Source organism: Dioscorea cayenensis, chromosome 15 (assembly GCF_009730915.1).
Source record: "Dioscorea cayenensis subsp. rotundata cultivar TDr96_F1 chromosome 15, TDr96_F1_v2_PseudoChromosome.rev07_lg8_w22 25.fasta, whole genome shotgun sequence".
NCBI lineage: Eukaryota > Viridiplantae > Streptophyta > Magnoliopsida > Dioscoreales > Dioscoreaceae > Dioscorea > Dioscorea cayenensis.
Window position 1 is genome coordinate 13974612 of NC_052485.1, and position 15031 is coordinate 13989642.

The following is a 15031-nucleotide window of genomic DNA, read 5'->3' on the forward strand; positions in this document are numbered from 1 at the left end:
TTTATTTATTTTTATTAAATTCTACCCAACACTATTTAAAATAAAACAAATAAAAATAATGAATTTATATTATTAAATAAATTTGATGTTGAGTGATAATAATAAATAATATGGCTAGTCATGGATATTCAAGTTTTTTTGTTTTTAAATTTTATATTTAAATAGATTTTTATTGAACTTATTAAAACATAATTATAATTTTTTTAAATATTAATATAAAAAATAGTAATAATAAATACAAATAAAACTAAAATGCTAAAAATGCAATTGCTCTATCAAATTTCTTAAAAAATCATTACAAGTTGCGTCAATGGATCAGTTTCTTTCTTAATTTTTTCTGATTTTTATGTTTTATCTTTCATTATAGGGATTTATCTTTCTTCCCTTGTTTGTTTTATATTTAATTTAATTTGTTTAATTTTTTGTAATTATTTATTATGTAAAAATATTTTAACTTTGTTAAATATTTGTTTGATTATTTGTTTCCAAATTGTGAAATATTTGTTGTGATTAATTGTTGATTATTCTTTAGATTATTTGTTAAATAATTGTTATTGAATTAGATTGTGAATTTGTGTTAAGTTATTTTTTAATTATACTATTTGCAAATTTAGTATTTAATTAATCTAATCGCTAATTATGCAGATATAATAAGTTTTTAATACAAAAAAATTTTTTAAATGGATGTATATTTTATTTTTTTAAAATATTGATTATTCTTCCTAGGTTCGCTGCTGCCTGCTGGTCGTGACCATAATATTCTCTCTGTGCATTTGGAGAAGCATATCATGTGACGTTTTATTAGGTTAAAGTGCACATCAAAATTAAGTTTGCATGCTCTAAAAAACCATTCAAATTAACCAGTCTTTTGGGGGTGTTATAGAAAAATATTAGAAAAATGTTTAAAATAATAAAAACAATTTACTTATTTAATATTTCTTCAATCTACCCCTTATTAGAGGTGGCGGGATAGAGTATCCCAACCGAATCCAAAAAAAACTTTCAACCTATAATCTGAACTCAAAAGATTTTAGAACTTATCAGCTGATAATTTGGTTAATCCATTTTCCTGTCCCCTTATACATTAAAATATAACCCATACCCAATTTCTTATATTAAAAAATTTAAAATTTTAAAATTTTCATAGAATAAAAAATTCATATTAAAACTTAGATCATTGAAAAATAATTTTAGTAAAAAATAATACTATGATAAAATGTAAATAAAATCCGTTATCGAATAAAAATAGATCATAAAAAATAAATATACAGCATTGAGAACTTATTTTATACATATATATACATATTATATAGTAATAATACAGTATTGTAAAATACTATTATATTATTATACTCGGTTTGGTTTAGTTTAGTCAACAGAATTTTTTTTAATAACCCAACTCAATCTTGACTTAAATGGTTTGCCTTATCAAATTTTTCAATTTAAATTTTTGGATTTGATTTTTAAAAACAAAAAGTCATTTGGGCCGCTCTGGTAACCTCTCTGGAGGCCAAGACCAATATGAAATTAAACTACATCCACAACCGCACATCTTGCGTTGAGATTCGTACACGCGCTAATTAAATTAACTCGATGATTATAAATTTATAAGTATTAATTATAATTAAAAGGAGCTCTCTTTTTTTTTATTAGGATAGCCACGCCTTTGCTTTCCATCTCTTATTCGAGGCGCAGGGCTGCATTTTCATCATCAAGAACTTCATACACGTCATTGTAAGAGCCCTCTTCATCGTCAACCAAACGTCACGTCCTGAACCCGGCTCGCTAGACTCGGTGCACCGACAAACGGCCGCACACCTACAAAGCCAAGACCCAATAGGTGTGCAAGGCCTCAAAACCCGATTCTCAAAGCGGTGAGCTATTAAACTTTTGATCTAAAAATGAATAAATAAATATCGGGATCATAAAAATTTCAAAATTTCAAAACTCAAATAAGTATAATAAAATACAAGTTTATCAGAATAAAATTCAGAAGTTAAGTTTTTCAATAAACATAACTGATCAGAAGTAAAGCATATATGTCCCACAAATAACTATTGGCAAAAGAAAATGTCATAGGTCATACGTTTACCCTCGGTGACCTGAGCTACAATATCAAACCTCATAAATTTACCGTCGGTGACCCGAACCAGAATTATTAGAAGCCGATATTCTTCACGGATGGAACGGTGGGAAACTATAGTTTCTGTTTCACAGATACATATCGACACGGTCAATGTTTAACCCCCAATGACAGGGTTATTGCAAAGTTAGTTGGGGACTACAAGTTGTTATGTCAAAATACGTAGTGCCCAAACATTTATTAGAACAGAATGCATAAATTTGATGATCCCATTTTCTAATAAAAATAATTCCAATTCATTACCAAAACTAAATACTTACATATGAATTTCAAATAAAAAATAAATAAGTAATTCAAAACATAATTCGAAATAATAAGCATTTTTCTCAAAAAATTCAGAAATTCAAAAAGACTAGAATTTTCAAGTATATATATAATAGGATTTATATGTGGGATACTTACTTGATTAACAACCAGATTTCGAATTCTTTCACCAATCGAGTTTTCTTAGGAAGTCCTATATTTGGGAATAACCCATCAAAATTACAAGTAAATCAAATTCTAAAATTCACATGAATGCAAAAAACATAATCAAGATACTAACAAAACTACCAAGGTCGAGACTAACAACCAACTCCCCTACGAACCTTAAGATTGAAATCAGCAAAGCTTTGCGAATTCTAACCCAAATCAAAAATTTCAAACTTCTCAAAAAAAAAAACTAGGCATCCACATCTATAACATATCCAAATCTCACAATGATTTGAGATCTACAGAATTTAAGCCATCACTTTTAAAAATCATAAATATGCAAACTAACAATTTCAGACAAACCTATTCCAATAAAAGTATCTCACAGCATATAACTTCAAATAAGATCAAACTTTAAGAGTATATAGTTAACTCAAAATTTAACAACTTTCTTATTAATCATCAGTCCTGATTCAATCTCTAAGATCAAAAAATTCTCAAATCAATCTTCGTGTTTTCTGCAGAAATGTCATTGAGCACACTTATAGATATCTGATCATATCTCACAATTTACAATGGTAAAAATTCTAAACTTTGGCAGAGCGAAGGATAACATCATCTTCTACAACTTTATTATATAAGTCTAAATCTAAATCATATTCTAAAATCATGATAGAAATTTATAAATTCTTAAGGGCTGCACAGAAAAGCTGTCCGTGTCACCTGAGTTTAAAGCCTATAATTTACAGGCTACTACTCCAAAAATTCTGAAATTTGGAAGGTTCTTAGCTAACGTCAAAATATACAAGTTTCATATTTTACTCTCCTCCAAATTATGCATTTAAGACCCCTAAAATCGAAGATGAGTTTCTACCATTATCAAAAACAAAATCTGAAACCTATCAAATTAATCTCAAACTCCTCAAACAAGAAGCTAACCTTACCCATCCATCACTAATATCCGACATTAAAATATCAATATCTAGAAAAATAATAATAATAATTCTACAATATTTTTAAAAGATCCGAGGAAGAGGGTTCTTACCTCATCAATAACAGTAAATCAACCAAACCAGTGACGGCGAGATCCTTCTCTTTTCCTCGTCACTGACACCACCAACAAACAGGGAGAGAAAGATGAGACTAGGTCTTTCTTTTTTCCTAACCGTGATCTAAATCGGAAGGAGCCGAAGAAGTGACTACGGTTTTGAAACTGAAAACAAAATCAACGCCTAGGATTAAAAGATAATACCAATGCCTTTAATTAAGGGGGTGGGGCTCACAATCTCCCCTCCTTTAAAAGATTTTAGTCCTATAAACTCAAACTTGATCCATCGAAAATGACTTGCAGTAAGATTCAGACCATGAGAAATTTTGAGCATCATCAAAATAACTAATAAGATTCAAAGACCAATGGATTCAAACAAAACTTGACTGATTATACTTCTAAGGATGATGGTCACAACAAAAAAACAATAAACCAACCTTTGGTTTGTCTCAAACTCATAGAAAACATAATATTAAATTCAATGGCCTTGGACATCCTCTGTTAAACATCAATCTGAGCATATATTATCATGTGCTTGTTGTCATCCGACTTGAAAAGAATTTAAAACCCCAACTACATTACCATTATCGCAATCTATTAAACCTCTATTAAAATCCCCAATTCCTATATCATCCCATGGATACGATGACTAAATCAACCAGGTTTAAACAATATTAAAATGTCATCAGTTTCTTTCTCATCCACTGGAATACATGTTGCCTATTAAAATCATGAGACAAGATTATCATATATCTAATTTTACAACCAATAAGCATTTCTGAAAATAATGAAGAACATTAAAATTATGCACATACTCAAGTCTAACAATATCAGGGCACTCATAATTTTTCCTCGTTAACTGAAGATCAAATTGCTAATAGAACCAACAAAAATCATAAGTCAAAACTTCATTGTATATAAATAAGAATAAAAGACATTACTCATTTTGGAAACAAGTAGCCTTGACAAAAATTCCCAGCTCAATAAAAATATTTTGCCTTACTAACACCAACAATGCAGTAATTTTATCATTACATTAGCAATCATCAAGTATTCACAAACCTTAAATTTGCTTGATTTCATTTTTTTCCTCAAATCAATATTATAGTAGTACTTAAACTTGCCAATGTGGGATCGATAATACGCGCCCTGGCATTGTGTCGGTGAAGAGACACCAGGCGATATATCTAATCACAAATGTTATTTATGTTATTTTATTTTTATTTTTGTAGGTTCTTCCATTCCTAATAGAGGCAAGCCTCTATTATTAATTACCACATACTGAAATCTTAGGAGCCTACGATTAAGGGCTGAAGTACAAGTAAAGGCAAGAAAATGTGCGAATTATAAATTTGTTATTTATTAGATATATATATATATATTCATTACATCATTTATATGTCAACATATAACTTATATATATATATATATATATATATATATATATTTTATATATCATGTATTGTTGTTGATGCATGTGCCTTGCCACTGCGTTGGATGCCTCATTGCCACTTTGAGATATATATCTCGTTATCGCCTTGAAATTCGCCGCTGCCTGTATCTTATCACCGCATTGCGTGTCTCATTGCTATTTTGAAATGTCTTTCTCATTACTGCCTTGTTAAAAATTAATTTTTGTCACCTTCTCGAGATGAACACTTCCTTTTTTTATTGTGCGCGCCGAAAAAATCCTTCATGGGAGAAGACCGGTGATGATTGCCATGGCTACTTCTTGATTCTGTTGGTATTTGAGATAAAGAAAATAATTGAGGTTGAGAGTAAGGATAAGTGTGTTCAGTTGTGAATCTTGTTTAAATGTTTTAGGTGTGCTCTATTTGTCTAGTGTTGCAAATATAATGAACGGGTAAGAATGTAATATGGCATGGTTTGTGCTTAAAGAGGAAGAATTGATGGATGGTGGATATGAGGAGCATCTGTGTGATTGATTTAAACTTGAAGCAATATGGTGAATGGTTTAGATCAGGAGATAGGATTAGATGGCTAGGATTTCATCATCAAGCAGAAATTGCTTAAACTCGAGACAACATGAATGATTCATATTTGATCATCCGATGATAGGTATTGGTATGATTGGAAGGCTGTGATTTCATCATCAAGCAAAAATGGCTTAAGTTCGAGGCAATTTAAGATGAATGGTTTAGATTTGATCATCATTTAATTGGATTAAGTTCAAGGCAATTTGTTGTAAAGGAATTAAAGTGAGGAATGAACGTCTCAGATCTGATCATCATTTATTTGTAATAAGTTCGAGGGAATTTGTTGTACCGAACAACCCACGTCCATCATGCATGCCCTGAGATCTCTGTTAAGCTAGCCTTCTTCATAACATTATGAATCTATGATCATGAGGGTTTCTTTTAACAATGAAGGAATCACCATGTTTATCATTAGTTGTTCACAATATCTCCTCCTCACCAACTACATAAATTTCATCATAAACAAGATCATTAATTAATCAACAATCATTGTCTCCATCTCTCAAGATCATTAATTAATCAACAATCATTAATTTGTGTCTCAACAATCATAAATTTTGGAGTTAAGCAAAGGTGAATATCAAAGTGCTTCATATCATTATTTGATGGTTTTGGAGTCTTACATATATATATATATATATATATATATATGTACACACAGGTTGCAAAGCTTTCATTAATTGAATTCTGGCTGCACAGATCCATACCCAGGCTAAATCACGTGTAGACTGTCAGAATTCAACTTCAACTTCTGCTTTAAGATAAACCTTCAAAGCAAGCTCCTTGATTATCTTCCATTATCAGAAATCACTTAAAATGAAGACTAGCATCCATCAACAGCAAAACTCTACTTGTTAGCTTTTTATTTTATTTTATTTTATATATTGTTTTTTAAAAAATCCACATCATCATCATGATCATCTTTATCACTACAACTATAAGTTTCAAGAGCATTAATGCCTTAATCATTATTCGAGTTATCTCAACATCATTCATAAACAAAACTTTTAATCTTCTCCTTGCCAGCTGCCTCCATCTCTTTTCTTCCTCCTCATCTTCTTCAAAATTCAACGCAACACCAATATCATCATCCGACGCCTCTTCATTCCCATCAGATAGAGCCGACGACACAACATCACCTCCAAGACTTATACGTCATAAGCACTGTCCTCTTTGCCATCTTTGAACACATTCACGATGAGCCTACTTCAGGCTGTCACGGGAAGAGCATGGGTTCTCCATCTCAAAGTTCTCATCTTTATCCTGGCATACTCGACACTTAACCAATTTGTCAGTTGAGAAAACCTTCATCTCCATTGATAAGTGCTTGTGTGTTACGAATGCAAATTATTTTTTACTTGTGTTGAGCATTACTTTTATCAGGTTTTAGCGCTAATACATGTGTATTTGTGTTACTTTGATGCATGTAGGGTTGTGGAGCCAAATATGTAAGAAAAAAGCTAATGTAGATCGTAAATGCACTATTTAATGAAATCTTGGAAGGAACAAACGCGAAGACACAAGTTGGATTCAAAGATACGTGAATGTATGCCAACCTCCGTGTATTCAAGCAATCACATGGTTTGGAGGGGTACAAAGGCAATCACATTTACGTATTCCAACTCGTGCAATGATAGAAAGATCTTCACCAATGAGTATGTTTATTGAAGAAGCGACGCGATCTACAGCATAAACATGTGCTCGTTTATGTTACCTTGATGAAAAACGTGGAATCGGGAGCATTTTTTTTTAGGATCCTTTTTGGGGGGGGCATGTAGCGACCCATCGTAGGGAAAAACACCATGAGTCATGTATTGACTATAGATGTTACTATTTATAGCTCCGCAGAAAATCAGGATTCCAGGGAATCCACACGCCCGTGTGGAATTTCCACAAGGGCGTGTGGAATTTCCACAAGGGCGTGTGGAAATTCCACAGGGCCGTGTGGATGCCCGATTCCAGTCTATTTAAAGCCGCGATTCAGCCCAATTTGAGGATCCTTTTCCCCATCTTGTCTCCAACTCTTGAGAGGCTTGCGGCTACGTTTTAGAGAGGTATTGGCAAGGCTTTTGGAGTGGTTCTACGACTTCGACACCGCGTTTCTCTTGGAAGATAGCTATTGGGGGAGCTTTCGTCGGCACCAATCCGGCGAGGTGTGCCCTAGGCTTGATGAGGGGACCTTTGGAGATGACAAAGCTACTCCACAAGACCATCGACATGACTACCGAGGGGGTTTTTCCTATGGATTACTTGTTTTTAGTTTTGATTTTACTATTGATTGTATCTTGCTCCATAGAGAGCTAAACCCCTAGTGGGTACTTGGAATGCCCTGAGCTACTCCCGGAAGACTGACTCTTCCGAGGGTTCTGCCGGTGTCACAGGTGCTCGCGCCTCCTTTGGTCCTGCGTCTCCTGCCAGGTGATCTCCAGGTTCTTGGTGATGTCAACAGTCTCAGCATATGTCTAGCTCAGAAATGGTACGATAGCCTGACGGATGTGGGTCTTCAAGCCATCTACAAAATGCCTAGACCTACTATTCTCATCCGACACTAAGGTCGAAGCAAACTGTGACAACCTGTCGAACTCAGCTTTATACTCCTCCACACTCAAAGACCCCTGCTTCAGATTAAAGAACTGCCTCTCCATCTGTGCTCACCTGCTCATAGGAAAATACTTGGCGTAGAAGGCTTCCTTGAACTGTTTCCAGGTTTTAAAAAAATTCTCCCCCTTAAGGCGCAATTCATTCTCAAACCACTGCGCTGCGCTGTCCCGTGGCATGAAAGTAGCCAACCTAACCTTGTCTTTGTCTAGGCACTGCATGGCTCCGAAGGTCCTCTCTATCTGACTGATCCTATAACCGGTCACTGTCAGATCAGTGGTCCCTGCGAACTGTGGTGGCGCGTGCCATCCGAACTCGGTCGATAAGTCTCGGCCACCTCCAGAAGTGTGCTGCTGACGCTGCGCACGCATCAACAACATCATCTCCCTCAATATGCCGGTCAAGGAAGCGAGATATGGCTGCTTGTCCTCTTGTACTTCCTCATTCGACTGATCAGGAGCCTTCTACTCCTACATGGGCTCTGGCGGTGGGCTTGAAGGCCCTCTGCGAGGTCACCCTCTACCCCTTGGCATGATTTTGAAATTTGAAAGTTAGAAAGAACTTTAGAATAGGTTACACTACCTAACCCACTCTCAGGAAAAACTCTTAAAGATGGACAGAATTCAAATTAGTAGGTTGACATCTACTAACAGCTCTGATACCACTTTAATTTGTCACGTCCCAACCCCACAGCCGGGCCTGTAGACAGATTGGCCGCATCCAATGGAACTAGAACCCACTGGGTCCAAGGCCTCAGATTTGACCTAGTCAGGGTCAATCCTAACAAGCAGAATAGGAACAACATAACTACAAATAGGATAACATAAACTGAAATTATACAAGTACGGGCTTTAGCAGCCCTACAGAATACAGAGACAGCCAAATAGTTTGCAAATCACAAATACAGTCAGAATACAAGCCTTACTCACACAGAAAAGTGCACTACAAAGATATTGTCAAAAGCAGAAAAGATGACTCCCAGACACCCCTAGAACCTAGACTTGATCTTCTCCTGCGAGAACAGAATTCACAGAGTGCATGAGCCACAAGGGCCTAGTAGGATCGCAGAAACAACAGATAAAGTAGATATTGCAGAATAATAAATCATAATTCATACAGAATGCAGAATATACGCAGAATAGAGAAATAATCAAAAATACAAAAAACACACAGAAACAGTCATGCACATCTTCCTGGCTAATAACAGAAATCAACAGCACGAGGCTGGATCATCGACTATGAAGTCGGAATAGAACAGAACAGAATATCAACAGCCGAAGCCAGATCTTCAACCGCAGTCGGGGGGTAGCGCTACTACTGAAAACATATGCACATGGCTAGGACTTACTACTCCTAGCTGGGCGAGCCAGGAATGGAGATGTACTAAAACCGCAGAAACATGAAATACAGACAGAAGAAATACCGAATAAATAATGCAATTAAACACATTAATTGAATAACAAGTAAATAATATATATATATATATATATATCAACTTACTAAATACTTCAATAATTAGGTAAATAACAATCACCAAAAATACAGAAATATACGGGGGCGAGAGCCTACCTGGCTCTGAGCTACAGAGTCGGGTTTGCCAAGTCCAGCGAACTAAAGCTCGCTACAATAATCTAACCCAAAAAAAAAAAAATTGCACTCGGGCCTAATCTACAACTAAGCCCCAGAGGAAAAACTAACAATCAATCAAACCACAACCTTGAGTTAAAATCACCAACTAAAATAAAAGGTTAAGTATCTAGACACCTAGTTTAAACAATGAGGATTCACTAAACAAATACAGCATGATAATAAAACTGAGAGCATCTAGGCCAAATAATCATCTAGACGTTTCAATGACAATTTAACACAACACTTATATAAATAACTATCATGCAGAATAAGAGAATGGCATGTTTTTAACATTTAATTGCTACCAATAGAATAGGCATAAACATAACTATATCCTCTAATAACACAAGCATTTAAAAAGTCAACTCTAATTAATAAAGTCTCAGCCAACCTTCCACTAAGCATCAAATGATTAATAAAATTCAATAACTGAAGACTAAATCAAGCTTCAAGTCTAATTAATGATATCATCAAGTGCATGTTGCATAAATACGTCTATAAAATCTAAATAAATTAGCTCATGGAAGTATGCTTGCAAGATCCCAAGTCTACAAGGATGTATGCAATATAAATCCAGATCTCATGCTTACTATCAACCTCTCATGCTTACCAGCAATAAATATAATTAGAGATTAACTAAGGACATGATTATAACCAACCATTTAGCATGCTTTGGAGGATTACATACATGTATATGGATATTCATATGCATAATGGAACCTATATACACATGAATACAAGGTGAACTAAACTAACAAAAAAAAAATTAAACATGTTTTTACATGTGGCTATGCATGCTTACAACATATGAATATACATATTTTAAAAATAAATACCCGTATATATATACATATATCTAACCATTAAGGTTGAGAGGCAACTTACAGGTTTAATTCTACAAGCATTAATATAAACACATAGGAGGAAAGTATTAATATAATGATTAAACCAAAGATTAAAGAAAGGGTTTAAGCTCTAATGACAGCTTATATCTCAAATTAAAGCCATATGAATATGCATGAACATATAAAAAATCTACTCAATTTAAATCATGCATGCAGGCTTTGGGTATATATATATATATACATGAATATGCATATATATGAATCTTCAGAAAAATAACACATGAGGCTAATGCTATCCAACTGAATACATATAAAAACATAGGTTCAAGATCATCATCATCAAAGTATGATAAAGGTAGCATGCTACATCACACAGAGATCAAAGTTCTCAAAACAAGGAGAATGAACAAGCAACCAAGGTCAAGGCATTAAGCCTTACCATATCCAACTAAAACACAAAAACAAGCTTCCTACCTCTACACTTGCCAGTGAAGTGGACCTTCGTCCAAAGTTGCAGAAGATGTCTCCAGCAAGATGTTCTCAAGGAAGAGGAAAGGAAGACTACCAGGAGAAGAGGTTGCTCTACTTAAAAGCTTACCATCAAGCTTCGACAAGACCCGGAGTCCACAGGTAACAAGACAGGGGGTCACAGGAAAGCAAAGGCAAAGAGTCACAGGAAAGAGGAAGATGGCAAAGTGGGCTCCACATCCTTAAAAAATCAGGATGCACAAGTGAACTTGGTCAAATAACCAAGCTGGACATTACACTTAGAGTCTGACAAAGGCATCTAGACCTCCTCCATTTTTTGCCTGTTCTCGGTTTTGGATGGCAGCTTCTAATGTTTGCCCAGTCAGCAACAGATCAATCACAAAATGATTTCCAATTTATCTGACCACTTTAACTTCAAAAGTAACCTGAGCTCTGTCTTTGGCTCCAGGCAAGCCAGCAACAACACCCTTTGAGAAACCCAAAACTTATGCATGTGATGTGTGGAGAGAAGCCATCCACCCTTGAGAGCTTTGTTTGGCGGCATCGCTGGTTTCTTTGCGGTAGCAGCAGCTAGTGAGTGAGAGTGGGACCGGGGGCTTTGAGTTGACGGCTAGTAACGGCGGCAACAACCGACCCTCTTTCTTTTTTTTTTAATATCTATATATGGATATATATTAATTGGTATGGGAAAAGAGATCACCTTCGTCTTCTTCTTTCCTCTTCCTTCGTGTTTCTCCCCGTTTCTTTTCTTCGTCTTTCTCCTTCGTTCCCTTCCTTCTCTCTGGTTCCTTCATCTTCAATCTTCTCTTCTTTTATCGCCGTTCTTCCTCTTCGCTCCTTTCCTTCGTTCGCTTTCCTCTGTTAATTTTCGACTGCTTCCTCTATTTAAAATCATTTTCACTAACCGCTCGTTCTCACGTGGGGCAGTTGCATCGATCGTGATGCCGGTTGTATCCATTGTGTCGCAACCATGCTACACACTCATTCCATGTCCGCCATTTTTTTTATTAATTATTTTTTTTTATTTTATATAATTTTTTAACATTATATATATATTATATATTTATTTATTTACTATTTATTATTATTATTATTATTTATTTATTTTATTATTATTTTTATTTTTTTATCTTTCGTATATTTTAATATACGTAGATATTATTTATTTATTTATTTATTTATTTATTTATTTATTTATCTTTATCTAATTGTGGAAATTGCCAAAAACAACCCCCAAACTTTACAATATTGCCAAAAACACCCCCTTAATTTGGCAATCCCTTAAAACACCCTCCTTTTAAAGTTAATAATTTTCAAACCCCCAAAAGTTGTAACCAGCTATAACAGAGTTATTTTTGAATTTTATACACGAAATTGCCCCTCGGATAAGAAGTTGTAACAGTGCAATCATCTGTCCGGTTTGAGAGGGAGTGGGGGGTTATTGTTTTTGGTAATCCCTAGAGACAACCATTACTGGAGTCGGTTACATTTTTTTTCTCTCTTCACCTCTTCAGCTTTTCCATTTCCAAAATTGTCTTTGCCTGGGCATCCTTCTGTCGAAGAAGAACTTCGCGTTCCACCATTGGTCGGAGAAGAATTCCAACTCAAGTATTCGGCATTTCATCTACTCGGAGTCTAAGGTATTGAACCGAGGTGGACGCCGTTTTAGAAGTTGTGTTTATGGTTTTTTTTTTAAACAATTCTGTTAGAAAAAGGGATTTTTCGGTGTTGTTTTGTGGTTATGTTTTTATTGGATGATATTGAAGTCTGCAGGGAGATCCATCGGCTACGGTTTTGTTTTGGTTTTCATTTTCATCTATGTACACGATCGAAAGAGATTTTTCGATTGTTCTGCTGTGTAATTTTATAATGTAGGTTTTCCCTTTACATTGATATGGTTGCAATTTTAAAATGAGGTTTTCGTTTAAGTAATGGGATTGTATTTAAGCATTTGATGTATATGTTTAACAATTGTTATTTCCGTTTAAAATGTGAGTTTTCTGTTTAAATATATGTATCCATTTAAAAATTCAGTTTACCATTTAAAAAAGTTTACTTTCCGCTTAAATTTGTTTGAATACTATTTAATATATGGTTATTGTCGCAGGCTTGTGATTATGGGGGTCAACCTAGTTAATGGGCGATGCTACAGAGACGCCAGAGAGATAGTAAGTGCTTTGATAACTTGAGTTTTATAAATAGTACTCTTTTGTCGGGATTCTAACATCAAATTTTAAATCTCAACAGCGGAGACTATTTGACTATTGTGTTGATATGGACCTCGGCGAATCGGCGACTCTGGCCTACCCCCTTGTTCACGACACTAACACCCCAAGGCAAAAACGAGGAAGTGTCGACGGTGAAAAGTTACGACTACCGCAAGAGGATGTCCATTACTTGCGGCTAAAGTATGTTACCCGCATACTTAAGGAAGGGGCATAGCCGGCATCACTGAAAAAGGGGATTCGTCGACGGGAGAGAAAAAAGATTGATATATAATATTGCAAAATAGAGTTACCGTGTAAATAACATTGTATATCATTTACATATCATAGTTTTTGTTTACATATTTTTGTCTCTGTTTAAATTCTTAGTTTTATGTTTATTTTTCGAAGTTAACGTTTAAATAAAAGTGTCTTCATGTTTAAAAAATCATTGTCTTTGTTTAAATATCTTTGTTATTGTTTAAATATCGTTGTCACTGTGTAAATTATTAAAGTTTCTGTATAACTTTTTATTTATTTACAATACCCTTTTTTTATTCTCAAAATGTTTATGAAAAACGTTTAAATGGCAATATCTCTATTTAAATATCAAAATTTGACACTCAAATAAGTTTTTTTTTCTTTTTAAATAATTGTTTATTTACAATGCCTAGTCGATGACAGTTTCATTGCAAGATCTACGGTTGAAAATGCCTTGAAAATGTCGTCCGATATCCAACGACAACACTTCAGATTGATCTGACAAGGAAGGAAGGCATGTCACACCGTCAAGGTCGCTACGAGGTGGAACGGGAGTGCTCGCAGAATCTGAATTCCTGCAAACACTTCAGTTTAAACGGAAAAGGTCAATGTTTTAAAAGGAAACATAAAATGTTTAAACGGTAACTAAACATGTTTTAAACGGTAAGTAAATAATTTAAATGGTAAAGCAAATATTTAAACAGAAACAAAATAATTTAAGCCGAGAAAGCAACATGCAAATGGTAGCGTAATATATTTAAAAGGTAAATGGGATAATTAAACAATAATTAACTTCTATGACTACATAAACATAAAAGAGAATAACTTTACAACGAGAAAAAATTGTTTTCAGTAGGATACGACAATGGCACATCATCTGTCTCAACAATAAAATTGACTACAACGCATTTGAAGATGGAGTACACGTGACACATGCGCTGGAAGCCAACCTCGTTTTCTACTGGACAAACCGTTTTATGTCCATTAGGTGTGATAACTTCACCCTGACATGGGAAATATCAAGACCTCATCACTCAAATATCTTAGCTAACACTGATTTCCAAGAAATCAGCGCCGTGAACATTAGTACTCGTCCCTCCCCATTGTATCTACCAATAGCACAAAAACTCTCCATAACAGCCCTGCATTTTTATAAGTTGTTACTCCCTTCCCGCAGAATGATCAAACTGAGAGCATCGAAGAAATTTTCACCTTATCGGGAAATCGGCAAAACTCAATTCGAACAAATCAAATGAGGTGAAGAATAAGAATAAGAAGAAGTAGAACAAGAAGAACAAGAAGAAGAAGAAGATGTAATGAGTTTTCTAAACTTTGTTTGACAAAAAGCAAGCAGGAAGAAAAAAAATGTACAATTGTATGCATAAAGGTCGGACATGATGTGATTG